The following is a 26878-nucleotide window of genomic DNA, read 5'->3' as shown; positions in this document are numbered from 1 at the left end:
AAGCTATATACTACTATATGAGACTACAACCCAAAGAGAAATAGACTAATTACCATTCATCAGCATATTCACAAGAGAAAATAGAATATAAATAAAAAATAATATAGCAGATAAGATAATTAAAAGTATGGATAAAAGAAAATTATAGTTCTTAGAACCTCTATCATGACTCCCATCAACTTCAGCTCAAATGGCATTTCCTTCAATAGGACTTCATTTATTACACCATTTAAAAATGTTCTTCAAACTTGAGATTAATTTGAATTTATTTGTATGTGTTTGATACTTACTCATCTGGTTACATGTTCTTTCCTCCCAGTAGAATGTAAACTCTTTGAGGGCAGGGATTATTTCATTTTTTTGTCTTTGTTTTCCAAGTGCCTAGAATATAGCAGATGTTTAAATACTGCTTACTGATTTGAATGGAATTGAATTATATACAAGAAGGTTCTCAACTTCTAACTATTTTAGTTACATACAGTTTTCTGAGTCCAAATGGCCACATGTTTACTTTTAAACTTTCTATTTTTTTCCCTGTTTCCAAGGACTTTCTAGGATTCTAGGACTTTGTGATTCCTTGGATGAGAATGACCTCTTTCTATGGAAGCATACTCCTATATCAATTAAAGATTTGCCATCCAGGGGTTCTGAGTGTATCCCATTCACTTATTCCATAATCCCTGGTTCCCTCTCAGTCAAATAGAGTGCCTTCTGTTGGCATACTGGGCTTGGAGAATATTCCACATGCATTCCTACCCCATTAATAATTATTTAACTTTCCCTTATTTCAATCAAGGAAAGGCAAAGAAATATAACTTATTACATAAAGTATTACCATCATTTCAGAAATAGAATACCATTCTACTCCATGTCCCAAAGGTAAAGTCATCTATTAGTGTTTTTTTATGAGTCACGGGAGTGAGCTTTAGCGTTTTTGTCACATTTGACTTCTCAGAAATTATTATCTTTTCCCCTAGGTTTTCAAAAATGCTCCGATAAGCTTAAGAGGCAACAGAATTGGGGGTTCTAGATAAATGAAGGGTTATGGTCATTTGACTGGAGTCATCAAAAGTATGGATTTCAGGAGATGGTAGGACCATAAGATCCCTTATAGAAAACTCATAAATGTTAAAAGGTCACTCAAATCTTCATTCTGCTTCTTTTCATAAAATGGACGATACTTCATTTTTTTCTCCTTTGCTTAAGATGACAATTACCAACAGGGCTGCCTTGCTGTGAGATATGACTCATACAAGTTTCCCCCAATGGAAATTGAATGGGCACATTAAAAATAGGTCAACACAAAGGATTAAGGCTTACCTCTGGAATATGAGCCATCCTTAATCAGAGAGCCCTGAATTTCTCCATCTTTCTCTGTAAGGGTCCACTATCTGTTATAACTCTGATATTATTTTAAGGAACCTATGCGGAAGCTTCCTCAAACTAATTTTAAAATGCTCAGAGTTTCACTTTGAGTGTGAATTTTCTGGCCAACTAGTTAATACCCAGGTGTAAAATCTATAATAACTGATTATTTTGACCAACACTCTAAGGTTGTCTTGGTTGGAGCCTGCAATTTTTCCTGTTTTCAGGATATATAATCTAGCAATTATAGAAACATGGATCAAGGACCACAAATCTTTTTTTTCCTCTTTATATATATATGTATATATGTTAATAAATATATTTCATTTTATTTTATTTCAAGAACTTCGATATTATAGACTTCAATATATTTTGAATCAGTTGTTAAATCCTTTCAGTTTTGTGAGGTTTTTTTTTTTTTTGCATACATCACCCTCCATTCCATTTACTCTGCACTACTCTGATTCAGGTAGGACCCAAACTTTTCAAATGGGTTATTCTAATGACTTCCACAATGTTCCCTCTCCTTAAAGTCTTCCCTTTTCCAACCGATATTTCCTATTGCTAACAAAATAATCTTCTCAATACACAGATCTGATCAAGTCAGTCCTTTGTTTTGAAAGCTATGTGGCCATTCATTGCTGAAAATTAAAAACTGAAACTCCTTAACCTGTCATTCAAGCCCCAACGTTATCTCCTTCAGATTTAATTCATGCAGCTTCTCTTCATATATTTAACATTCCAGTCAAACTCATCATTCCATAATATTATCCTGCCCTTATCCACCACTGCTCATTTGCTCCCTCTTTTTCCTCTCCCTTCCTCCCCCCAGTATGGAACAAATTCTTTCAATGTTTTCTTTTCAATTCTTTCAGTATTTTTATAGATTGTTCGAACTTAAAACTTCCTTGGAGATCTACCCATTTCTTAACACAGATGAAGAAAGAGATCCCCAAGTTGAAGGCTTACTGGTAGAAACACATTTCCAACTGAGTTCTCTTCACCTGTGGTCACTCTCACTGATCTCTTCCATCTGTGGAAGTCATAGCAATCTACAGCAACAACAACTCACATTCCTCTAACTCCTCCTATACCTTTATTACATTTTTAAAGGAGAGAGAGAGGTTTTTATTAATTATGTGTAAGGTGCAATACCAAGTGGTTTACAAATATTATTTTATTTGGTCTTCTCAACAACCCTGAGAGGCAGGTGCTATTATTATTTCATTCATGTTATTATTTCATATTATGGTTGTAGAAAACTGAGGCAGATGATGTTAAGTGACTTGTGCAGGGTCACACAGTAAACATCTGAGGCTGGACTTGAACTCTGGTATCAATTTGCTATATAGTTATTTGTATATATGTCTTATTAATCAATGAACCCTTGTGGAGTGTATGTGATATTCAGGGAGGACTAGCACCTCTGGTGTGAGGGCTTGTCTAGTCCTTCTCAGGGTTGCCCATACACTATTAGTTTCTACCTTCACCCAACTCTCACCATGCATCAGGAATTGTAGCAGGTTTGGTAAAATCATTTTGGCAGACAGATTGAGGGTAACCTAAAAGCCATCAATGAGTTAGTAGGTATTTACCCCCAAGCAAGTGAAGACTTTCCTAGAGGAATAGAACAGTATGTTTCAATGGCCATAACGGTGACTGAAGCGGGTGCTGTGGAGCGATTAGAACTTGGACAGATATCAAAGATGCCAAGGTCATCTGTTGCCTCCTGGACCGTCACCAGTAATCTAACTTTTGTTTTATCATTAGACTCTGATGACTCTGGACAAGATGACAAATTTGTGCACCTCTGCCTCACTTCAATCCAGTTTAGGTTCAAGTCAAGATGTCTCCCCATGTTGTCATTGGTTCTCTTTGAAAACTAACAGCAACAACATTAAGTGCCTACTATGGGCCAGGCTTTGTGCTTAACGATGTCCTTTTAATAGGTTGTAACATCTTGAGGACAGCAATTAGTTGTAATTGTAATAATTTGCAAATGATCTCTCCATTCCTCACTGTGCCTTTGCACTGGTTATTTTCCATGCTTTCCCTCATAGGATCTCTCACTTCTTTCAAGACTCACTTCAAAAACTACTTTCTAAATGAAATATTTCCCTATCCCCTCAACTTCTAGTGCTTTTCCTCCCTAACTGGATTCTACTTAATATCTTTGTATTCCTTTTTAAATTATTCTGTATATCCTTGTGTTTATGCATATATTTTCTCTCCTGAAGCTCCCTGGGAGCAGGAATTGGCTCATGTTTTTTTATCTTTTGTATCCCCAGTGCCTAGAGTATTGCTGGGGACATAACAGACATTTAATAAATGCTTATTGGTCATTTTATTGATTTTAATCTATATATCTTAGCACAATATCTTGTATATAATAGAGCTCAAGAATATTTGTGAAAATGAAAAGGCAGTGTGGTATGGTCTGGCACACACTGGCTATATGACCCCAATCCTTTCAGTGTTCTCAGCAATTCTCTAAGATTATGTATTGCAGAGAAGATGCATTGAATTTTCCCTCTCGGAGTTCCCTGTACTAATATAATCACAAATCTAAACCCTATCTCTTAAAGTGAAATTGAAATAAAGAAAACACATAATTGTTTCCTTGTAGAAGGCCAACTTCATGTTACTACTTCTAGTAAACCCTAGCACAGTTAAGAGTTATCTTTCTTTTTTTAAATTTTGCATAGCATTCTGTTCCTTTTGAATGTTCACTATAGACTGTTCTACTTTATGATTGTTATCCTGCAGCTATGGTATTGTTACAGCGTATTTGTGTATAAGTCATATCCCTCTAACTAGATTCTAAATGTTGCTGTATGATTTTGTTTTTGAAGAGACCCAATGACATCTTGGAATGATATCTTGACTTGTACATGTATTGCATTAAATAGGATTTAAGTGAAACAAAGTGGGACTTCATTGGCCTCACTCTCTCTTCCAGAGTCATTAAAGTTTGTTGGCAAGACAAAAGTCAGGATGACTGATGATGGCCTGAGATGTGGGGATTGACTTTGGCATCTTTGATTTCTAACCAAGCTCTAAGAGCTCCACAGCACTCACTTTAGCCACCTTTATGGACACTGGAACAAAATGTTCTCATCTATCTATTCTACCAAGGAAGTCTTCACATGCTTGGGTAGACATCACTCTAATTCACTGACAGGTGCCAGGTCTATCACTTACCCTCAGCCTAGTTTAGCCCATTGTCAAGCCCATTATCAGTTTATTTACCATTGCACACACCATAGCTTCTTGGAGCCATGGGTGAGAGTTGGATGAAGGTGGATATGATGAGTAAACTCAAAAAATACTTGGCAGTTCCTCACACCAGAGGTGATATTTCTCCTTGAATGTATCCTAGACTGTAAACTTCTTGAAGTCAGTCGACAATATTTTAATTGTTTTTGTATCATCACTTACTCTTCCATCCCCATATATATATATATATATATATATATATATATATATATATATATATATATATTTACCATGGTATTGTGCTTTTAATAGGCATTTAATAAATGACCAATGCACATGTAAATGAATGATGAATGGATTGAATGAGGGTCACTGTATTGAATCACTTCAATAATTTTTAGCCCTCAAATCAGTGATCTTATAAGGATTTCCCAAAGTAGATTTTTAATACAGAAAACAAATTGTATACAACCCACTCATAAATTATCAGAAATAACTAATATAATCTTATTTCTCCAAATATGGTAGTACCATATGGCACTTTTCACTATTTGCCACTATGTACCTTAATTTAAAGGTCAGTAATTGTTCATGAGTCCATTTGGGTAGAGTTCACTGGGTTAGGTGGTAGTTTTCAAGTAAACATTTCCCTCAGTATGAGGGAAAGAAACACTCATTTCTGCAAATGTATTCTCTCTTTTATGTTAGTACCATTTTGACATTGACCTGGAAAATAAAATGTATTCTGGGAGGCATCTAACTTGTGCCTAGCTTGTACTATGCTCAGCTAGCAAAATCTTCTCAATGATACTATCTTCTTTAGCTTGGTGTTAAAAAGTGAATTTTGGCTCACCAATGAACATGTATTAAATTTCTACTATTTGCCAAGCACTGTGGTTTCAGAGGTACAAAGATAAGAGTGAAATAGGCTAAGTCCTCAAGGAACTTGTATTCTAATGACAGAGACAGCAGATAGGTGGAAAGATAAATAATAGATAGATTGATTGGAAGATAAATAGGTTATATGGATTGACAGAAAACTAGATAGATTGATAGGTAGATAGATAATTAGATAACAAATAGTTACAAGATATTATTTTTAATTTATTTTTGCAAGGCAATGGGGTTAAGTGACTTAACCAAGGTTACACAGCTAAGTAAGTATTAAGTGTCTGATCTTGATTTGAACTCAGGTCCTTCTGACTCCAGGGCAAGTGCTCTATCCACTGTACCACCTAGCTGCCCCTACAAGATAGTTTTTGAGGAAGAAGGTAATAGCAGTTAGGAGATCAGGTAAGAGTTCATGTAGAGAAGGTGACCCTTGAGCTGCCATTTTAAGAGGTGATGAGAGAGAGAGAGAGAGAGAGAGAACATTGGAAGTACATAAGGGAGTCAATGCAAAGAAAAAATAACACAATATCATCTTCCATTATTATTTTTCTTTTTACTTTTTCTAAGTATTATCTCACAAGATAAAACTATCAACTTAAAGTTTATCAGACTTTTTTTTTAAGACTGGCTAATGGAGCTAATTAGTCCCATTAGTTAAAAAGAGTAAATGTAGATTTCCTAAAATTAGGAATTTATTGGTATAGGGAGTTTCTAGTAAGGACCTTTCTCTATCAAGCAGATCAGAACATCTTCAGTAATTTATAAATCTTACAAAATGACCTAAAGCACTGAAATAATAAGGAACCTGTCCACAGTCACATAGCCAACATATGTCAGAAGCAAGACTTGCACCCAAGGTTATCCTGGCTCTAACTACTCCTGGCTTCCTCATCATCTAAAGTTACCTTTAATGAAATGCCTTAATTTACTTACAGTGGTGCCTTAATTTGGGGATTTTTTTAATTTGATCCAGTAAGCATTTAAGCAAGTAGATGCTACTACAATGAAAAGCACTATGATAAATATAGGGATTTAGAGACAATAGCAAAACTAATGTCTACTCTTAAAGAGTTTACATTCTCCTGGGATGTGAGTTAATCCATTTTAAAGGTCATCCCCAAAATCTTAATGCAGTTTTATGCTTTCATAACTTTTAACTTCAAAAGTTTAAAACTGAACTAAGAGTTCTGGCACACTACATTTAGAAAGACCTTGCCTTATTCCATTGGACCAAAGATTTATAAAAATGTCTTCATGCATTGAAGCACAGATGATTAATAAAGAAAATCATGTAGTTAACTGCCACCGGCTTTCACCAGCCCATGCAGTCCTTGTGGTCAGAAACTGGATGAAGTTCTATCTGACAGAAATTGCATAACAGATGATTGATCTTTGTTTCCAGCTGTTTCAGCAACCATAAAAGAGTGTAACAGAGCTGATCATAGTCACTGGGTAACTTAAGGTGACCAGTTCAACTGAATTAATTGAAAAAGTAATCAATTCAGTTATTCTATATCGATAGGACCTGACTTAGCAACTCATGTTAGGAGTAGATGGAGGTCTGTTTATCTTTTTTTTTTTCATAAGCCCCAGACCCACCTTCTACCCCAAGACTACATTTATCTTTTATCAGTAAGATGGAAAAACTGAGTAAGAGTACAGGGATGCTAAGCCAAAACAGTACAAAAAACAAAACAAAACAAAACAAAATAGCTTCTTTAGCTCCAAAATCAGAAAGGATCATAGAGATAAAATACCCAGTCCTCTCATTTTATAGTTGAGGAAATTAAAATAAAAAAAGAAGAGGTGGAATATCACAATATCATCTTCTATTAATATTGTGCTTTTTATTTTTTCTAAGTGCTATTACACAGGATAAAACTATCAACTTAAGTTTTTATCAGTTGACAGTAAGTATGAGTGGGGAGCTGAGTGGCACAGTGGATGGAATACTGGGTTTGGAGCCAGGGAGAGTCTTCTTCCTATGATCAAATCCAGCCTTATATACTTGCTAGCTATGTGACCTAGGACAAGTCACAACCCTGTTTGCCTCAGCTTCCTTATCTATAAAATGAGAAGGAAATGGCAAACTACTCCAGTATCTTTTCTGAAAAAAACAAAAAACAAACAAAAAAACCAAAAGGGATCTTGGACATGACTGAAAAACAACTAAACAAGTAAGAAAAAGAATCAGAATTTGAACCCAGGGTCTGTGACAACATTTACAATGTACTTTCCATTATCTCACAGTTATGATGAGCTCATAGAATTTCAGAGTTGAAAGGGACTCTAGAAGTCATTTAGTCTACCATAACTAAGCAGGAATTCCTTCTCCAACATCCTTGACAAGTAGCCATCAGGTCTCCAGTGATGGGGAGCATATATCATTTCTTGAGGCAAGCCATTACATTATACTTTTGGGCAACTCTATTTGTGAGTTAGAGAAACTGAGTCTATCTGTTCCTAGTTCTACCCTCTGAGGGCAATCCCTTTCCCTCATAAGACCTCCTTCATATCTTATTTTATGTATGACTGGAGAGATTGGACCCAGATGACTCCAGAAGAGAAAGTGAGACTGGTGACTTGGTACAGCCCTCCTTAACTTAAATCTAATTCACTTGTATGTCATGGCATTGCATCTGTGATGTCATAGTCCTCTTTAAAAATGGACAAACAACCACAACATCATCAATAACATGAACATTTTATGTAGCAGGTCTTTGTAATGGAATAAACCCAGAGACCTAATCCTCTCTGTCATTTGTCCATTTGTCTTGATAATATATATTCTTTGGCTTGAGTCTTCTCTTCTAAAATCAGGGGCTTTCAATACCAAATCCTCCAAAGCAGAAAAAGGATCAAAAGCCTCTATTTGCAGCTTTTATTATGGAGAGATACCCAACTATATTTTGTTGACTTTACTACATTCCAAGTTCTCATCCAGAAGCACTTTTTACTTTAGCTTTCACCCTTACTAGTGTGGTAACTGAGGAAAGCAGTTGAAAAATCCTATTAACAAGTCCACAGCAATCTACAATCATAATTGCTTGGGAACTTGCTCCCAGGAAAGACTTGGATGAAAGGACTTGATTTGAGTCATTCCATGACCAGGAGGCAGCCTTACCTTACCTTACCTGGAGCTACCTGAGTGGTGCCTACAACTGTAGAACATGATCTCATCGTACATGTGAGACTTGGCAGGGGTGTCTTTCCATTCTTTTCAGTCCAATGCTACTTCATGAGCTTGGTAAAGAAGCAGCTATTATTAGGTTTGATTCATGAAATACTGCTATTATTTACAAAGAGTTGACAGCAGAATTTACTCCACTCATTTGGTATTATGAGGGTCAGATAGATGGTAAAATATTGGACTTAGAAAGATCTGAGTTCAAATTCTCCACAGACATTTGCTAGCTGTGTGATGATCCTGGGCAAATCATTTCATCCTCTGTTTCCTTTTTTTTTTTTTTTTTTTTGTCTTTTAAGGCAATCAAGGTGAAATGCATTGCCCAGGGTCACACAACTAATAAATGTCTGAGGATGTATTTGAATTCAGATCCTCCTGGCTCCAGTATCAGTCCTCTTTATATTGAGCCACCTATTTTCTCCCTCAGTTTCTTTTTCCATAAAATGGGGATCATGATAGCATTTACTTTTCATAGAAGTTTTGAGGACCAAATGATATGTGTAATTTACAAATCTTATAATATTATATAAATGTTAGCTATTTTTACTGTTGTTCAGTCATATCCAACTCTTTGTGTGACCCCAGATAGTTTTGATATTTGGAGTGGTTTGCCATTTCCTTCTTCAGTTCATTTTACAGATGAGGCAAGCAGGGTCAAGTGACTTGCCCAGGGTCTGCCAGCTGGTAAATGTCTGAGGCCAGATTTGATCTAAGAAATTTGGGTTCTAACTTTAGTCCTGACATTCTCTCCATTGTACCACCTAGCTACCCCAAAGTGTTGCTTATTTATGAGTCCTTATCTAAGGGAATCCCTCGCATTCTAATTTTTTTTTTTAGGTTTTTGCAAGGCAATGGGGCTAAGTGGCTTGCCTAGGGCCACACAACTAGGTAATTATTAAGTGACTGAAGCTGGATTTGAACTCAGGTACTCCTGACTCCAGGGCTGGTGCTCCATCCATTGCACCTTACATTCTAATTGGTTTTGAATAATTCAGTGAACCCCAGATAGCTCTTGGTTCCTCAGTTTCTTCAGCTAAATAAAAGGAATATACTGCAGGGCTTTTTTGAGTAAGGACCAATCAAACTGACCTTGCTGGGAAGACTGAATTGGAGTCTTGCTTCTGTCTTTTCCTAGGTGTATGACTCTGGACAAGTTACTTACTATCTCAATCCCCTAGTCCTCATCTGTATAACAGGGATAATACCCAACCCTTCCTTACAGAGTAATTATAAGGGTCAATTGAGAGAATATAAGCTAAAGTTTGTCAGCATTAGAGCACTATATAAATGCTAGCTATTATTATTATTTTATGTGAAGAATATGAAAATGTCAGAAACAAATTTCTTCATCCATTTCCTCATTCTTTGGGTCAACACCATTGCTAGGTTGTCACCTCTTTTCTTTTTCTACTTGTTATCCCTAACAGAACATCAGACACATCTGGAATCTTTTGGGGAACTCAGAAATATTTATTTAGCCTGGATAAGGTCTATTTTCCTAGCAGCCCCATACCTAATGACTAACAGGATAAAACAGTTGCTTAGGATTTTGTGCAGAAAACTGTTTTTTTTTTGGTTTTAGAGAGGTGCAGGGAGAGAGGAAATTTATCTATGTCTTATGGAAGTAACCCCTTGGGAAGAATCCAGTCTGTGATTCTTTATATTATTCAGCTCTGCAATTATTCAGTGATACACCAGAAAGGTTTGCTGAATGAAGGACTCAATTTACTGGATCTCAGGTTTTTTTTTTAAATTGATATTTCATTTTTCCAATTACATGTTATGAAACTTTTTTGAATTTCAGTTTTTAAAAAGAAGCAATTTAAAAGCTACTTGGATTACTGCTCTTTAGGACACAGTGGGTCTGGGATGTAATTGGGGAACTGAAAACTCAGAAGCAGATGCTCATGAAAGTGGGATCAGTATTGCTATGGTAAGTCAGGACCAGGAAGGTTGGAGCTGACTCTGGGCAGCATAGGTAGAAGCTCATTTCTGACTGTCACTTAATTGACTTCTATTTCAGAGGGATTATTGAATGGTGTTGATGTCCTATGAAATATAAACTCTTAGAGGGCAGGGATTGTTTTATTTTTATCTTTTTATTCCCTTGAACATGAGACATTTGATAAATATTTATTTAAATTCTGTAGGAAAAAAATGATACATAATTGAATAAAATGATCCTAAGACCTGAAATTAGAAGATTTGGATTTAGGGATTCCACCTCTACCACTTTTCTGTGTGACCACTGGTAAATCGTTAACTTCTGTGGGCCTCAGTTTTCTCATCTGTAAAATGGGTATGAGGATCTTTCCAGTTATCTCATAGGCCTAGTATAAGGATTCAATGACATATACTATACGTAGGATTGCATATAATGGTAGGTTATTATTTTTCATAAAGTCTTGTCATTTCTGAGGTTGCAGTCAAATTGACATTCAGTGACACAATGACTTATTTATGCCAGCCTTATAAATTGTATTTTTTTTAGACGCTGATTCCACTTTTTGTCTCACATCTCTTTGGCATCCTTGGCTCATAATGACTGCAGAGGAAATTTAGAACATGAAAGAGATGAACAGATTGCAAAGGAGATTGAGAAACTTGCGCTCACTTGCCAAATATTCTTCTCCTACAGATAGAGTAAATGTACATGAAAAATGCCCTTATCTTTTTCTCCTGTCATATTTTCACTTATTGCAGAAGTGAAGCTTACAGTAAGTTAGGGCTGATTTGCATACAATTGTGTATTTTTGTGCTTTTGATCTTCTCAAGTGAGAAAATATTGAGGGTTGGGTTTTTTTTTTTGGTATCACACAAGTCAGCACAGTTTTAAGGAAGATTTCATGCATCTCGGTTTTCATGCTCGATAAAAGACCCTTTGCTAAAAATTATGCAGCATGATTTTTCCATTACAGTCTCGAAAGACCAGACATCGTTTGTCTAACACCTACACACTGTTAGAAAAGTCTTTTCTTGATATAACTGTGAAAGATGCAGGTTTGGTTAATAAGCTAAGAACGATTGTTCAATCAATTCATTGATGGTCCATTTCTAGGTCCTTTAGGAAGAATGACCAATTGTTAACTGTACATCAGGCAATAAAAAGAATTCTGACCTTGAGTTAGAATATTGGGATTTAGGAGATAAAAGATATTTTTTTCTTTATTTTTCTTGTTTTTTTTGCATTACTTATTTGGAATGTGTTTTGCATGACTACGCATGTACAAGCTATGTCAAATTGCTTACCTTCTCAGTGGGAAGGAGGGAGAATTTTTGGAACTCAAGATCTGAAAAAAGAATGTTAAATTGTTTTTACATGAAATTGGGAAAAAATAGAATATTAAGTGCAAATTAAAAAAAAAAAAGATTAGGATTTAAGTCCTGATTCTCACATGGAGAGTTTGGGTGTCCTTTAATTTCTTTGAACTTCAGCTTCCTCATTTGCAAAATAGGAATAATAATACCTTTTGGTTCACTGACAGGGGATATTGTGAGGAAGATACTAGCTGGTAAACCTCGCAGCACACTTTGCTACTGCTAAAGTAGTTACTTCCTGAACACTATTACTCTATGAAAATACCCACTGAGGGTGGAATTTTTGTTGTTGTTTAGCCATGTCCAACTCTTTATTACCCCAATTTAGGGTTTTCTTGCCAAAGATACTGGAGTGATTTGCCATTCCCTACTCCAGTTTGCTTTACAGATGAGGAAACCGAGATAAATAGGGTTGTGATTTGCCCAGAGTAAGTGTCTAGGTATCTGGGGTCAGATTTGAACTTAGGAAGGTGAGTTTTCCTGACTTAAGACTGTGACTGAGGGTGACCTAGAAAAAGTATGATATTCATCACAGGACTTTAATAAACAAGAGCCTTTATTTAAAATAAACTGATTTTTGGTTGATAACAGAAGTGATCCTAATTCATTAACCTATTGATAATTGTTTCTTGTTTTTAGTCAACTTGGAAATTAGAAGAATGAGTTCAGGGCCAGCTAGGTGGTGCAGTGGATAGAGAATTGGCCCTGGTGTCAGGAGGATCTGAGTTCAAATGCGGTCTCATACTTTCTTAAGACATACATAATACTTAGCTGTGTGACTTTGGGCAAGTCACTTGACCCTATGGCTTTACAAAAATAAAAAAAAACACACATAAAGATTAATAGGTATTCTACCCAATGAATTCTACTGATAATTACATATATATTTTATAAATAAGTCACATTTCTATGTAGTTGTTTCTATATTGCCTCTTCCCCTAGACCATTATCACCTTGAGGTCAGGGACTATTTTTTGGATCTTATAGTTACAGCACATTTGTACATAGTTGTTTTCTGTATTTCTTCCTCCCCTAGACTGTGATTTTTTTTTTTTGCAAGGCAATGGGGTTAAGTGACTTTCCTAAGGTCACTTACCAACTAGGTAATTATTAAGAGTCTGAAGTCAAATTTGAACTCAAGTCCTCCTGACTCCAGGGTCAGTGCTCTATCCAGTGCGCTACCTAGCCATCTCCCCCCCCCCCCCAGAATGTTATTTTGAGGGTACGGACTGGTTTTTGGATCTTAAAAATACATTACATTTTTACACAGTTTCTATGTTGCCTTCTCCCCTAGACTGTGATCACCTTGAGGCTAAGCATTGATATTTGGTCCTTATAACTATATCAGATTTGTATACTCTTGTTTGTATGTTGCCTCTTCTCCTAGACTGTGATAGGGCAGAGACTGGTTTTGGACCTTATAAATATATCACATGTGTACACAATTGTCTGTATGTTGCCTCCTCCCTTAGACTGTGATCACCTTTACTGACTGATGACTTGTGGTTAAATAATTTCATGAATTAATGGGAGTGGGGGAAAGCATATCTTGCATTCCAGGCACTGATAGAAAGTAAAAAGGATTTTCCTCTCATAACTTCCAATAATTTGTTCTTTTAAACTGGTCATGGAAATTCTTCATTTACAACTCATTTACAACTACTCTGGGATGAAGGTTTCATTTCTACTGAATCTTGTTTTTTTCTTATCTGTAAAACTGACAAAATAATTGTCAAGGCAACAAACTATTTGCCAGGCACTCAGGGAAAAAGAAAAGATAATCCCTGCCCTCAAAGAGCTTACTTTCTGATGGGACAAGTTTGTTGTTGTTGTTGTTGTTGTCTAGTCATGTCCAAATTTTCATGATTCCTGTGGTGGGGTATCCTGGCAATGGAGTGCTTTGCTACTTCCTTCTTCAGCTCATTTTACAGCTGAGGAAACTGAGGCAAACAGCTATTAAGTGTCTGGGGCCAGATTTTAACTCAGAATTTGGGTCTTCCTGATTCCACACCTGGTACTCTATCCACTGTGCCCATCTCCTGTGCCACCTGACTGCTCAATTGGGGAAGGCAACATAGCAAAGGGAGTTGAAAAGAGAGAGAGATTAACTTCAAAGACCTGGTGTCTAAATCAGAAAAGTGAAATGCTAAGCCTGGAGGGGAATGAATGATTGAGCTCAACTCAAAATAGAGACCCTGGGAGGAATTCAAAATAGAGGGATGTTCCAGGAGGAACTGAAGTTTAGTGTCTAAGTCAGGAAAGTCAGAAGCAAAGTTGGGAGGAGAGTGAAGGATGACCAACCTGGATCCCTCCTTAAAATGGAGGCATAATGATACCCTTACTATGATGTTTAGGAGTTGTTTGGAGCATCAAGGGAAATAATAAAGATAAAGTACTACTATTTTCCAGGTTTATATCATCCTACCTTCCAGTCCTTGAGGTTAAAAACCAAGGTGAACATTAAATGAACTTATTTTTGAGAATTTCATAGTTATTGACAGATTTCAAAGAGGAATATTCCTAAGGTTCTATGGAATTGAAGTAGATGTATCTTCTTCTTGCTGATGGAAAACTTGAGAGAAAAGAGAAATCCAACGGCTTTCTTCAATGCTTCTCAAAGTGGGGTTCATAGATCCCTGTGGGTTCCCTAAGACCCTTTCAAGGATCCACAAGATCCAAATTATTTTCATAATGAAATGTTATTTGCTTATTAGTACATCTCTGTGGAATGCTTAATTTTCTTCATGTACTTCAACCAAAACAACAGGCTGCAAAACATCAGACTGAATACAGAAGCAGATATGAGAATCCAGCTGTCTTCTGTTTGGTCAAACATTAAAGATCTGCAAAAATATGTAAAACAATTCTACTTTTCTCAACTTTTTTGGTTTGGAAAATAGTTATTTTTCACAAAAACTTATGTTAACATGTATTTGATTTTTATTTTAAACAGGATAAATATTTTAAAACTTTATCAGTTATTTATAATAGGGTAAATATCAATTGATACAATACACTTTTAAAAAAAATCACTTAAAGATTCTTTTTTTTTTTGCAAGGCAAATGGGGTTAAGTGGCTTGCCCAAGGCCACACAGCTAGGTAATTATTAAGTGTCTGAGACCAGATTTGAACCCAGGTACTCCTGACTCCAAGGCCAGTGCTTTATCCACTACGCCACCTAGCCACCCCCTAAAGATTCTTAATAATTATTAAAAGTATAAAGAAGTCCTGAGACCAAAAAAATTTGGGAACCATTACCTTAGTCAATTAAATGACAACTAAATGATAACTAATAATTCACATTGTCCTAATTCTCAGCATAGTAACAAAATAGCATTGCTAATAATAATTATAGCTAATATTTATATAGCCCTTTGAAGTTTACACACCTGGATTGGTAGATATGATAAAGTTGTTGACAAAATGAACATTTCAGCAAGACATTTGATAAAAGTTTCTCCTGGTATTTTGGGGACATGATGTAGAGATAGGGCTAATGAGTTAATTAATGACAATAATAATAGTACAATAGTTGACATTTATATAGTGGTTTCATTTGTTCATTCATTCATTCATTCATTTGGAAACTAGGAAGTACCATGATTAGAGTCCTGGGTATGGCATCAGAAAGCTTGAGCTTAAATTTGACCTGAGATACTTATTAGTTGTGTGACTATGGGCAAGTTAGTTAACCTCTGGTTGTCTCAATTTCCTGAACTGGAAAATAAGGATAATAATGATACCTATCTTGTATTGAGAGGATTCATTGAGATATTTGTAAAGTACTCAGTATAGTTATGTAATATGTGTTTAATAATACTTGTTTCTTCCCCCTTTCATTTAATCAACATTTATTCAACCACTTCATATAGTTGGGTTAGTAAGAATAAATTCCATAAGAACAGGTTTGGGGAAATCTGGCAATGATATCATTTACATAGAAAAAGGCAAGTAGCTTTTCTTACTTCTTCCTTTGCGGGTTGTCCTCTGTTCACACTGCTGCTGCCTTTGCCCATGCATTCAGGAGACACACCAGTCCATTTAGTCATGGAGGACTGCCAACTGGATTTGCATCAACTCCATCTGTGCTACCATTGTGGCTGGCTTGGTCTACCTTATATTATGCATATAGAGACTCCAGCAATGACTGTTTTGAGTTTTCCAAGGGTCATCTGTCTCCTATCCTTTAATATAGATGAATTTTCTGCCAGAGGCTGAGCTATTAAGTTTGAAAAATTTCAACTCCATTTTCAGTGGCCACACAGTCACCTAAACAAGCCTTTATAGACATGACTACTGGCTCCTTGGGACAAAGGCTTGCAGTAGCTTGTGGACTGGCTTACACAGGTAAATACATTGAGAAAATTGCTACTTTGTCTATTATATGCCAGGCTACTGCCCTGGGAACTATCTGAAGGCTCTGTATGGGAATCCATGGCTTTGTGGGATTCTACAAGTTGGACAACTTGGTTGCCATCCTTGACATTAACCAGGTAGACCTAAGAGACCCTGTCCCATTGCAACATCAAGAAGTATACCAGAAGTAATGTGATTCCTTTGGGTGGAATGCTGTCATGTAGATGAACACAGTGTGGAGGAAATATGGAAGGTCTTTGACCAGAGGCCTTTGACAGCCACTGACTGTCATTGCAAAGACATACAAGGACAGAAAAATATCACTTGTGAAAGACAAGGAATCTTGGCAAATGAAACACTTTTCCAAAAATATGATGAAATAAGTTATCAAAACTATGTAGTCAAATCCCCCAAAAGAATGTCAATACAATTAACATCACCAATATCCAAATGCCATATCCCTTAAATTACAAGCTTGGGCAAGATGATCACAGACATACGGCATGACTCTGGATAAGAAACTCATTCTTGATAGCTTCCATGCAACAAATGACTGAATTCTGATTGTGGAAAACCAATGCTGTGAGGTTCAAATAGGAGATGTCATTGCTGCCTCCATAATTGGTGAATCTGGTATCACCATTACAGGCTTGATGGTTGGCATCCCCAAGATGCAGGAAACTGGCAGAGCTGCTGAAGATGTTTCAAATCAATAAGTATGCCATTGTATAGGCCATCAAGAAGGCCTATCTTAAACTAAAGAAGCCTGTTGGCAATGTTAGACCAAAACAAAGAGTAAGAAAAAAAAGAAACATCTCTTTAGCTTTAAACACAAAGTAACTTTTGTTACTGCTGAGGATCAATTAAAATAATAAAAATAATTATTGAAATGTTTTGAGGAAAAAAGCAGTAAGAAATTTTACAAATTTGAATCAATGGTGGAATATGGCTGTTAATAATAAATCTAATGAATTTGGAAATATGCCTTAAAATTAATGCTCTTTAACCTACAAACTAGGCCAATTATCTGAAGAGAATCAAAGAAAGAGGAAAAAAGAATCATATCTAAGAAAAAAAGTATGTCTTTTTGTAGTAGTAAAGAAGAAGTAGAAACTAAGAGGTATTCAATTTTAGAATAGCTAGGCAAATTATGGTTAAAGAATGTAATGGAGTGCTATTGTAATATAAGAAATAATGAATTAAGAGAAACCTGGGAAGACTTGTATGAATTGATATTGAGTGAAGTGAGCATGAACAAGGAGGACAATTTATTCAGCAAAAACAACTGTAAAAATAAACTACTTCGAAAGCCTCAAGAATTCTGATCACCTCAAAGACTAATCATGATTCCTGAGAAACTATGGTGAAACATGCTACTCACCTTCCTGATAGAAAGGTGATGGACTCAGGGTGCAGCCTGCAATATATTTCTGAACATGGTCAATGAAGGAATTTATTTTGCACAACTATGTATATTTATTATTTGCAAAGTTTTTCTAATTTTTTTCTTTTTTTAATGTTGGGGAATGGGAGGGGAAAATCAAATTCTGTTTTTTTAAAAATACAAGTTATTTTAAAAAAGTAGTCTTTAATATTATGTATAAATATATATATATATACACACACATATATACAAATAAGAAGTTCCACATGTATTATGTATATTAGGTATGTATATACAAAGTTCATCAATCTGAACAAGGCCTCACCCAGAAAAGTTCATCAGAATGGCATGTCAGGAAAAATAGGATTAATCTGATCAGAATTTCATAGAAATTTATCTCTTATACATTTCTTTTTTTCTTTCTGTACCAGTCAATGTGCCAGGTGCAAAGGATACCTTATATAAAACCTAGACAATTACATTTCTTTGGCAAGCACAATGTGGCCCCTAAAGATATGGATGGATGAGAAAAGAGGAAAATAGTGTTAAATCTTGTCGAAAAGGCTTTTTTAAATATCAGAAAATTAAATATGGGTGAACCGATGTATTTGGTAATCAATCCCAAAGCAGCTGTTCAGAATTTTGGTTCTAGAGTTTTTATTTTAATGACTAGACATTTTTTTTCAATAAAAAAATCTTCAAATATCTTTGTCAACAAACAATGGATAACAAATGAGTTCAAAGACAATTGACAATTCTTAGGTTTGGTTTTGTGACACCTTTGTCCAGTTTCTCTAGATAAGTCACAAATATGAAAAAAAAAGAACTTGAGTTTGATTCATTTGACAACTAAAAATTGATTGTATATGACATTATATCATAGTAATGGGAAATGTAGATATATCCTAAAATCAGTGACAGAAAATCACGTTTCCAAAGAATCTGGAAATGATTGGTTCCTTAATATGAGGGACCAGACTTTACCTTTTTAAAAAAGTAGGCATGGGGGCATTTACCTATAATCACTGCTGCTGGGGATACTGAGTTCAGTGGCTTGAGTTTTGGAATTCTGAGCTGCATTGGACCAAAGCAATCAGGTGTTCACATTGCATTAAGTCCTGTAGCAGTGAACCCTTCCTCTATATCCCACCTTGGGGAAAGGAGCATCAGGTTACCTAAGGAAGGTTGAAGTAGGCAAATGTGGCAAAATGGAGCAAATTAAAGCTTCTGGGCCAGATAGTATTGGTATTTGGTCTGTGGGTGGTCAATTTGTTTCTAGCCTAGGTAAACTAGAAAGAGGAGAGGGAGGAAAAAAGGGAGGAAGGAAATGGAAATGGAGATAGATATAGAGATATAGATAGATAGATATGGGGGGGATGTAGGAAAGAAAGGAAAAAGATGGAAGAAGGAAGGAAGAAAGAAGAAAGGAAGGAAGGAAGAAGGATGAATGAAAGGAAGGAACAAGGAAAGGAAGAAGGAACAAAGAAAGGAAGAAGGATGAAGAAAGAAGCAAGAAAGAAAGGAAGGAAAAAGGATGAAAGAAAGAAAAAAGAAAGGAAAGAAGGATGAAGAAAGAAAGAAAAAGAAAGGAAAGAAGGATGAAGAAAGAAAAAGAAAGGAAAGAAGGAAGAAGGATGGAAGAAAAAGAAGAAAGCAAAAAAGGTTGAAAGAAAGAAAGATGGAAGAAAAAAGAAAGAAAGAAGGGGAAGGAAGGAAATAAAGAAGGATAAAGAAGGAAGGGAAAAGGGCAGCTAGGTGGTGCAGTGAATAGAGCATGGGCCCTAAAGTCAAGTGGACCTGAGTTCAAATCCAGCCTGAGACACTGAATAATTGCCTAGCTGTATGACTGCGGGCAAGTCACTTAACCCCACTGCCTTGCAAAAACAAAAACAAAATTTAAAAAAAAGAAGCAAGGGAAAAGAAAGAAAGAAGGCTTGAATTAACTCTTCAGACTATATGTTTATTCGGTCTACCCTACAATAAGTAGGGCATCAATAAGTAATTTCTGAATCATTAAGTCAGAATTAGTGATGCACAATTTTATTCTGAATATGTTAAGTGGTCTTCATATTTGTAACTCTCCCAAACATGAATTAGGATTCTTTTACAATCAAGTTTACTGCCTTGTTGTTCACCACATTTAATTCAATTCAGCAAATCTTTGTTTAACTCCTATGTGCAAGGTACTATATTAGAAAAATTTCCCCCATACCTCTGTTCTCTGTAGTTCTTCCTTGGTGTTTATGCTTCATTTGGATGCACCCTTTTTTGAGACTTGCAAATCTCTAAACCCTGGATGTGCTGTTCACCTGTGATATTGAGGACAGCATGCTCCCTTGCGATCTCTATCCCCTTGTTCCCAACTATAGAGAGGGATTGTTTTAGGTCAATATAACAGAGCATTATAATAAAGGCATTCTTTTTTTGAGTTTTCTGAACTTGTTTCACTGAACTTTTGGTCTGTGGTTGGGCTTGGCTGATTTAATCTCCAGTTGTGCTTGAATCAAGAGGAAGAGATGTCATAGACCATTTTGATTGATTAGTTAACTCCTTTCATTCAGGAAGTGACAGTTTACTGGTTGAAGATATGCAGTAAGATATCATTTTCCTTAATCTCATTTTTTTTGCTTTCCCTTTAATGTGTGCATTTTAATTTGAGTCTGCATATAGGTAAAGCTTTTCCTCTCTTATGTACTGACCCAGTCTTATTTGACCCTTGGGGAAGCTCCTGTTGGAAAACATGGAGGGAGAGAATAGTTCATTATGGCTCTGACAACTAAAGAAAAAGGAACAAGTATTAAGGTGGAGGATTCAAAAAGGCTTTTTTAAAAAGGATTACACAATTTACATTTGAGCAATTTAACTACCTCCTTCCTTCCCCTTTCCTTAACTAGCTTCACATAATTAACTCTTTTTTCGCAGAGCTGGGCAGCCTTTAAAGAGGCAAGTATTTTCTTGTAAAAATGTATCATAAAGGCCATCTTTTGCCCCAGTTTTGCCTGTAACACTAAATAGGTCCTCTTTGAGAATGAAGGGTGAGCAATAATAACAATTTTAAATCTTGATTAAAGAAATAAAAACAAGCAAAAACAAAGTCATGCCAATCTCATCTCTGGGGGGGGCAATTATCATGTCATATCCCCCCATCAGTGCACTTAGAAGCATTTGTGATAATCAGTTGAGTTCCCAGATTCATCATAATCTTACTTGTTGATTCACTTCTGCTGGAACGAAGATAGGAAGAAAACTAGGAAGGAATCTCTGATTCCAGAGATAATACCCTAACTCTTATGGTACAATGATCTTGATTTTCATTGTTTTACAGGTTAGGGTTGTAATCTTAAGTATTCTGACAATAAAGCCTAGGTACATTGTGGTAACATCAGACAATACAGTCATGTCTTTATTTGTGTGAATAAAGAATTCCATGAACCTATATCTGCACCATGTGAAGCTAGATTTATGTAAAATAAGAATTTATTCTAGGTCAATAGTAATATTGTTTTAATTTGAATAATTCAGTTGCCTCAGGAGATAAATTATTGGCACTAATTGTGACCTAACTATAAGGTATTGGTTTATAGATCTTTATGGATGTCAAAATCACATTTAATGCTTGTGCTTTATGTAGTTTCATCTTACTACAGGATTCCAGACTTAAGAAAGAGAGTTGGAAGGGAGTTATAGGGTCTCTGAACCTTTTACTGCCATTACATGAATTGTCATTGAATGCCATTCATTGCTCAGAAAAGAGTTAGATGCAGTAGCTTCCTTATCCACCTCTAGATTAGACTGACATATAATAGAGCTTCTCCTTGTTGCCATGTACATTTTCCTTCTCAGCTGTTAGTGAAATAGTAGCCTCTCTTTCTTTCTTTCTTTCTTTTTCTTTCTTTCTTTCTTTCTTTCTTTCTTTCTTTCTTTCTTTCTTTCTTTCTTTCTTTCTTTCTTTCTTCCTTCCTTCCTTTCTTTTCAAGGCAAACAGGGTTAAGTGGCTTGCCCAAGGCCACACAGCTAGGTAATTATTAAGTGTCTGAGACCGGATTTGAACCCAGGTACTCCTGACTCCAGGGCCGGTGCTTTATCCACTGCGCCACCTAGCCGCCCCCTTCCTTCTTTCCTTCCTTCCTTCAATCCATCTTTCTTTCTTCCATCCTCCTTGTCTGGGATACTGAAGTTCTTAAACATTAGCTGTGTCATTTTTTTCACTAAAGGTTTTGGAATTCTGAAGGGAACAGAAGATACCCCTGAATGGACTCACAGTCAACATTTCAGGCGTTTTACCAAAACTTTCCTACCTCTCTCTCTTTTCCTTGAACTGAGTTGATTCTGAGAAGACAGAAATTGTGTTATGATTCTAGGAAAACTAGGAAGGCCCCCATAGTACAACTATCTTTCAATCAATGACTGATGCCTGAACCCCTAGCATTATTTAGTTTAAGGTTCTGATATAGTATGCTAGTAAATGCATAACCACCAACTGTAAAAAAATAACAAACCCAGGATATTTTAACACTTTTTCCATTATTAAAATATTAACTCTTTTTCCCATCACTTTCTTAAGATGAGACAATCAAAACAATGTCATCCTAATTTGACCATTTTGGAGGTGTAAAATGCTACTTTGTAAAGGTAAGAGTCAATTCTTTAGTTAAAACTGATTCCAGAATATCCCTCCTTTGATCACTGTTACAATGCAAATTTTTTTTTGTATAGAGAAATATTTAAATCTATGAGATCATTTATAAAACACAATTTGTTTAATTGAAAAAGTATTGGGTACTTATATGGATGGAAAGGACTGTGTCCCACAAAGGGAAAAAAGGGATATCAGACATTTCTTCAAAATTCTGCTCTGGTTGATCCCCAACTTAACTTCAAGGTTGATCCTACTATCATTTTTTGAAACCTAGAAGATAGATGATATGGGGAGTATTTATGTTGAATTTGAACAAAAGTTAAAGTCTGCATCTGGAACTGTCTGTATGACTATTCCCTTAGCCTAGTAGATTGCTACTACCTTCATTCTAGAGTCCAGGGGTTCTTATTCTAGGGTCTATAAACTTGTTTTAATTTTGTATAGCTATATTTCAATATAATTATCTTCCTTTGTAATCCTCTATATTTTATTCATTTAAAAACTTTATTCTGAAAAGGAGTTCATTGATTTCACCAATCTGTCAACGGTACCTATGGCACAAACATACATAGGAAAAAATTTCTAAGTCTCCTTACTCTTGAGAAAGATGGTTATTAAATACAAATTATTTGGGAAAATTCAGAATTCTCTTTTTCTCTTTTATCCTCATTTGAAGACTTCAGTCTCTGAAGGTTCAGTTAACTTATCCAAATTCCACTCAAATGGGGCAGCCACTTGAAATAAATTTTTTTAATAGTTTGTATAAGTCTGGGGTTAACTTCAAAGTAAATGAGATAATCAAAGTACAGGTTCAGCCTCTCATCATAATATTCATTTTCTTAATAATTGTTAACCAATCTGAGTTGATTGCTATCCTCAGGAAGACTTCTCTTCCAAGGACTATTTAAGCCTGAACCTACCTACCGTGATTGACTTTGGTTTAGGAGGAGACCGAATGACCATTATTTTATCAAAATGCTGGAATTATTAATAAAATGATTAAATTATTCAGAAATTATGTCTCTTGAGCCTTTTTAAACATTACACACTAGACTAGAAATGTTAAACAATCATCTCTAGAACCATGTGCTGTTCACAACACTTCCAAATACAAAATATAATTTCTATCTGATTTTGATGTATTGATGCATTAATAAGAAAAGAAATATATATATATATATAAACACATGCACTTTTCTAAGTCAGTATGTAACTCTCAGGGATGTTTATGTATGATTTAGTCACCTTTTTTTCTGTAATTATTGTATTATTGGTTAGAACATTGTAATGGGAAGGGATTCCTTATAAACTCTTGTAGTGCTGAAATCTTCTGAGGAAATTTTTCTTTCATTTTGAACATTGCCAGATATTGCTACTGCTTAAGAAGCGGAGATTGTATGTTTCTGCAAAAAGAGTGTTTGAAGTCAAGATGTAAAGTGTCTAAGAAAACGGACATGGTGGTTTTGTTGCTTACCTGTTCAAACAAAGAAATGCATGAAATAATAACCTCTATAGAAACCTCAACTATATTTCATAGGTTTCCCAAATAAGTTTCATACCTTCTTTTCAACTTTGTCTGTATCCCCTTTGAGGAGGTATTTTTCAGCTTCATAGTTAGTATTTAGGTCAATGAATGAATTAGGGTTTATTGGACTCACATATAGAGTAAATTAAAAAAAATCCATCAATTTGTGATGCACTTAAACTATTTCATCACAAAAACAAGACCTATAAAATATATGTCCTTGAATGATGGGACATATTTCCTATTGCATACACCACAAGGAGCTGGAAGAAGGAATTTTACTCATGCCTTTTCCCATTGTTTCCTACAACTAAGATTACATTAGCTTCTTTAGACCACGAATCAAAATGGTGGTCAATTCTAGAATTTCTCTGAATTTCTGTGAAAGACTTTCAGAGAAATAACTTTGCTGGTTCAGGGTAGACATATTCCTGGACTCCTCCATGTCTGGCACAAAAGAGTAGAGAAGTTATAGGATCATAAGATCTTGATTGAGCATTGGGAGAAGTCTCAGAGATTTTCTATTCCAACACCCTCACTTTCTTTCTTTTTCTTTTTTTTTAAAAAAGTTATTTATTTATTTTGAATTTTATAATTTTTCCCAAATCTCACTCTGTTAGTCTTTACATTGTTTCCATGGTATACATTGATCTAAGATGAATGTGATGAGAGAGAAATATCCTTAAGGAAGAAAAATAAAGTATAACACATGGCAAAATTATATAATAAGATAACATTTTTTTTTAAAATTAAAGGTAATAGTCTTTGGTCTTTGTTCAAACTCCACAATTCTTTCTCTGGATACATATGGTATTCTCCATTGCAGATACCCCAGAATTGTGCCTGATTGTTGCACTGATGGAATGAGCAAGTCCATTAAGGTTGATCATCACCCTCATTTTCTATCTAAGGGTACTGAGGCTTAGAGAGATTAAGTGACTTGCTTAAAGTCACCCAGATGGTAAGTGACAGAATGGGGATTTGAGTTCAGGTTTTCAAACTCCAAATCCACTGATCTTTCTATTGCTCTATCTACCCAACAGGTTGCCATGTCCAAACTGATTCTTATAGAATGAGGAAGAACATTCATAATTATAATTTAAAATCAGTTATGTATGTAATCTCTAAGATACTACCTCTCTTATTTGAATCTTATATGAATCAAAGCTATACCAGGTTTGAGATGCTCAATGAGTCAGTATTCATTTAAAAATCATAGCTAATGAACTCATACTGAAATATATACTTTTACTAGACTAGTAAGCCTAGAGAATGTCAATTAGTTCAAGCAAAGTATATTTATTCAAGCTATATAGAAAACTAAATAACAAAAAATCACCATGTGAACACATGGAAATATATAGCCCGTGATCATCAATGAGTAGGGTACACTTGTAGAGAATACATACTTGGGAAGTATTTACAAATATGTATATATGTATGCCACCATCATCAGTATCTAAGTATACTTCCTCCATGATGAACCTAATGAAGTCAAAGAAAAATTTTATGAAAACATGAAGATCCTTATCATCAATGAACCAAAAGAGGATAGCTTTATAATTCTGGATGACTTTAATGCTGGAGTAGACTCATGATTGGGAGTCCTTGGGAAGAATAGAGTTGGAAACAACAATGGCATTGGTCACCTACTGCTGAGGCCTTGCACATCTAATGACCTTTTCATAACAAATGCTGTCTTCCGTTTACCTAAACACAGTAACACTTACTGGATAGGTACTCACAGTAACAGTAGCATTTAATAGACTATGTGACTATAAGGAGAAGAGATAGACAGGATGTGAGGGTGACAAAAACAATGTGTGGTGCAGGGTGCTGAACTGATCACAGACTCATTCTCTCCAAGCTAAATACTCATATTCAACAGAAGCAGAGACCCCAAGACAAAGTGACTACTAGAAAAATTAATGTCAAGAGATTAGAGTACTTCTCTGAAAAGGAATAGTTTGTTGTTAACTCGGAGGGAAAGTTGAGTCAACACACAGTTGGCAACAGTGGAGCAGAAAAGGAGTGGGCAGGTTTCAGAGATTTGGTATATAGCACAGCATTTGTTCATCTGAGTTAGAACATTGGTAACAGGACTGGTTTGATAAAAATGATGGGGGAAATATAGAAGCTGCTAAATTAAAAAAAGAACTCCATAGGGTTTACCAGCAGATAGTTCAACCATTTCTAAGAAGGCAGCATTTAATTTCTTTAAAAGTAAAGTACATGTGAAGCTTAGAGAGATGTAGGATTCTTGGCTCGGTAAGAAGGCAGATAAAATTCGATTTTATGCATATAGTAACAATTCAAAATACTTTTATGATGCCCTGAAGACTATTTATGGACCAAAGACATGGTGCACCTCAACTCAGTGATGATGAAACCACATTGATTAGTGATAGGGTCGTGATCCTAGAGAGATGGGCTGAACACTTCCAGTGTTAACAAACTGCCATCAATCAATGCAGAAACCATTGACCATTTACGCCAAGATGAAGTCAATTCTCCCTAGCTGAAGCTCTAATTGAAGAGGTTTTGAATGTCATTAGGTTCCTTTTATGTGACAAAACACCTAGAGTTGATTCTATTCTAGAGATTTACTAGGTGGGATAGGGGTGAGGGTCTAATGCTCATCCAAAAGCTGACTGAAATTTTCCAGGTTATATGGCATGAAGAGGTTATCCCCCAAGAATTAAAGGATTCCTCCATTCCTCCTCATCTCTATAAAGGTAAAGGGAATAGATTCTCCTATGACAATCACAGGGGTATTTCTCTTATAGTCATTGCTGGCAAGATTCTATCCAGAGTCTTTCTCAATAGGCTATTCCTTCACCTGGAAGATGGTTCCTGAGAGCCAGAGTGGCTTCAGAAGGAGTCTAGAAATAGTCAATATGGTATTTGCTGCCCAACAACTCCCAGAAAAATTCCAGGAGCATAATAGAGATCTGTATACCATGTTTGTAAATCTGACCAAGGACTTTCATACTGTA

The 26878-nt window shown here is 35.6% G+C and overlaps 1 protein-coding gene across 6 annotated transcripts in view; it reads right to left on the bottom strand.

The window, feature by feature from the left end:
* P2RY8 (P2Y receptor family member 8) overlaps nt 1-26878 on the bottom strand; it is a 72799-nt gene that overhangs the window by 20685 nt on the left and 25236 nt on the right. For 2 of the 6 annotated variants that reach the window (XR_012473958.1, XM_074213652.1), the window contains exon 1: nt 291-4805. The exons of 1 other annotated variant lie outside the window; for it this stretch is intronic. The gene's annotated coding sequence lies outside the window, so the exon portion shown is untranslated. Of the gene's footprint in view, nt 1-290; nt 4806-11908; nt 11950-26878 lie in introns of those variants that run through there. 3 more of the 6 variants (XM_074213654.1, XM_074213655.1, XM_074213653.1) reach the window with 3 other exon arrangements.

Source organism: Macrotis lagotis, chromosome 1, assembly GCF_037893015.1.
Source record: "Macrotis lagotis isolate mMagLag1 chromosome 1, bilby.v1.9.chrom.fasta, whole genome shotgun sequence".
In the NCBI taxonomy this organism is placed as follows: domain Eukaryota; kingdom Metazoa; phylum Chordata; class Mammalia; order Peramelemorphia; family Peramelidae; genus Macrotis; species Macrotis lagotis.
Note: the sequence above shows the minus strand (reverse complement) of the source record. Positions and strands in the feature narration are given on the sequence as shown.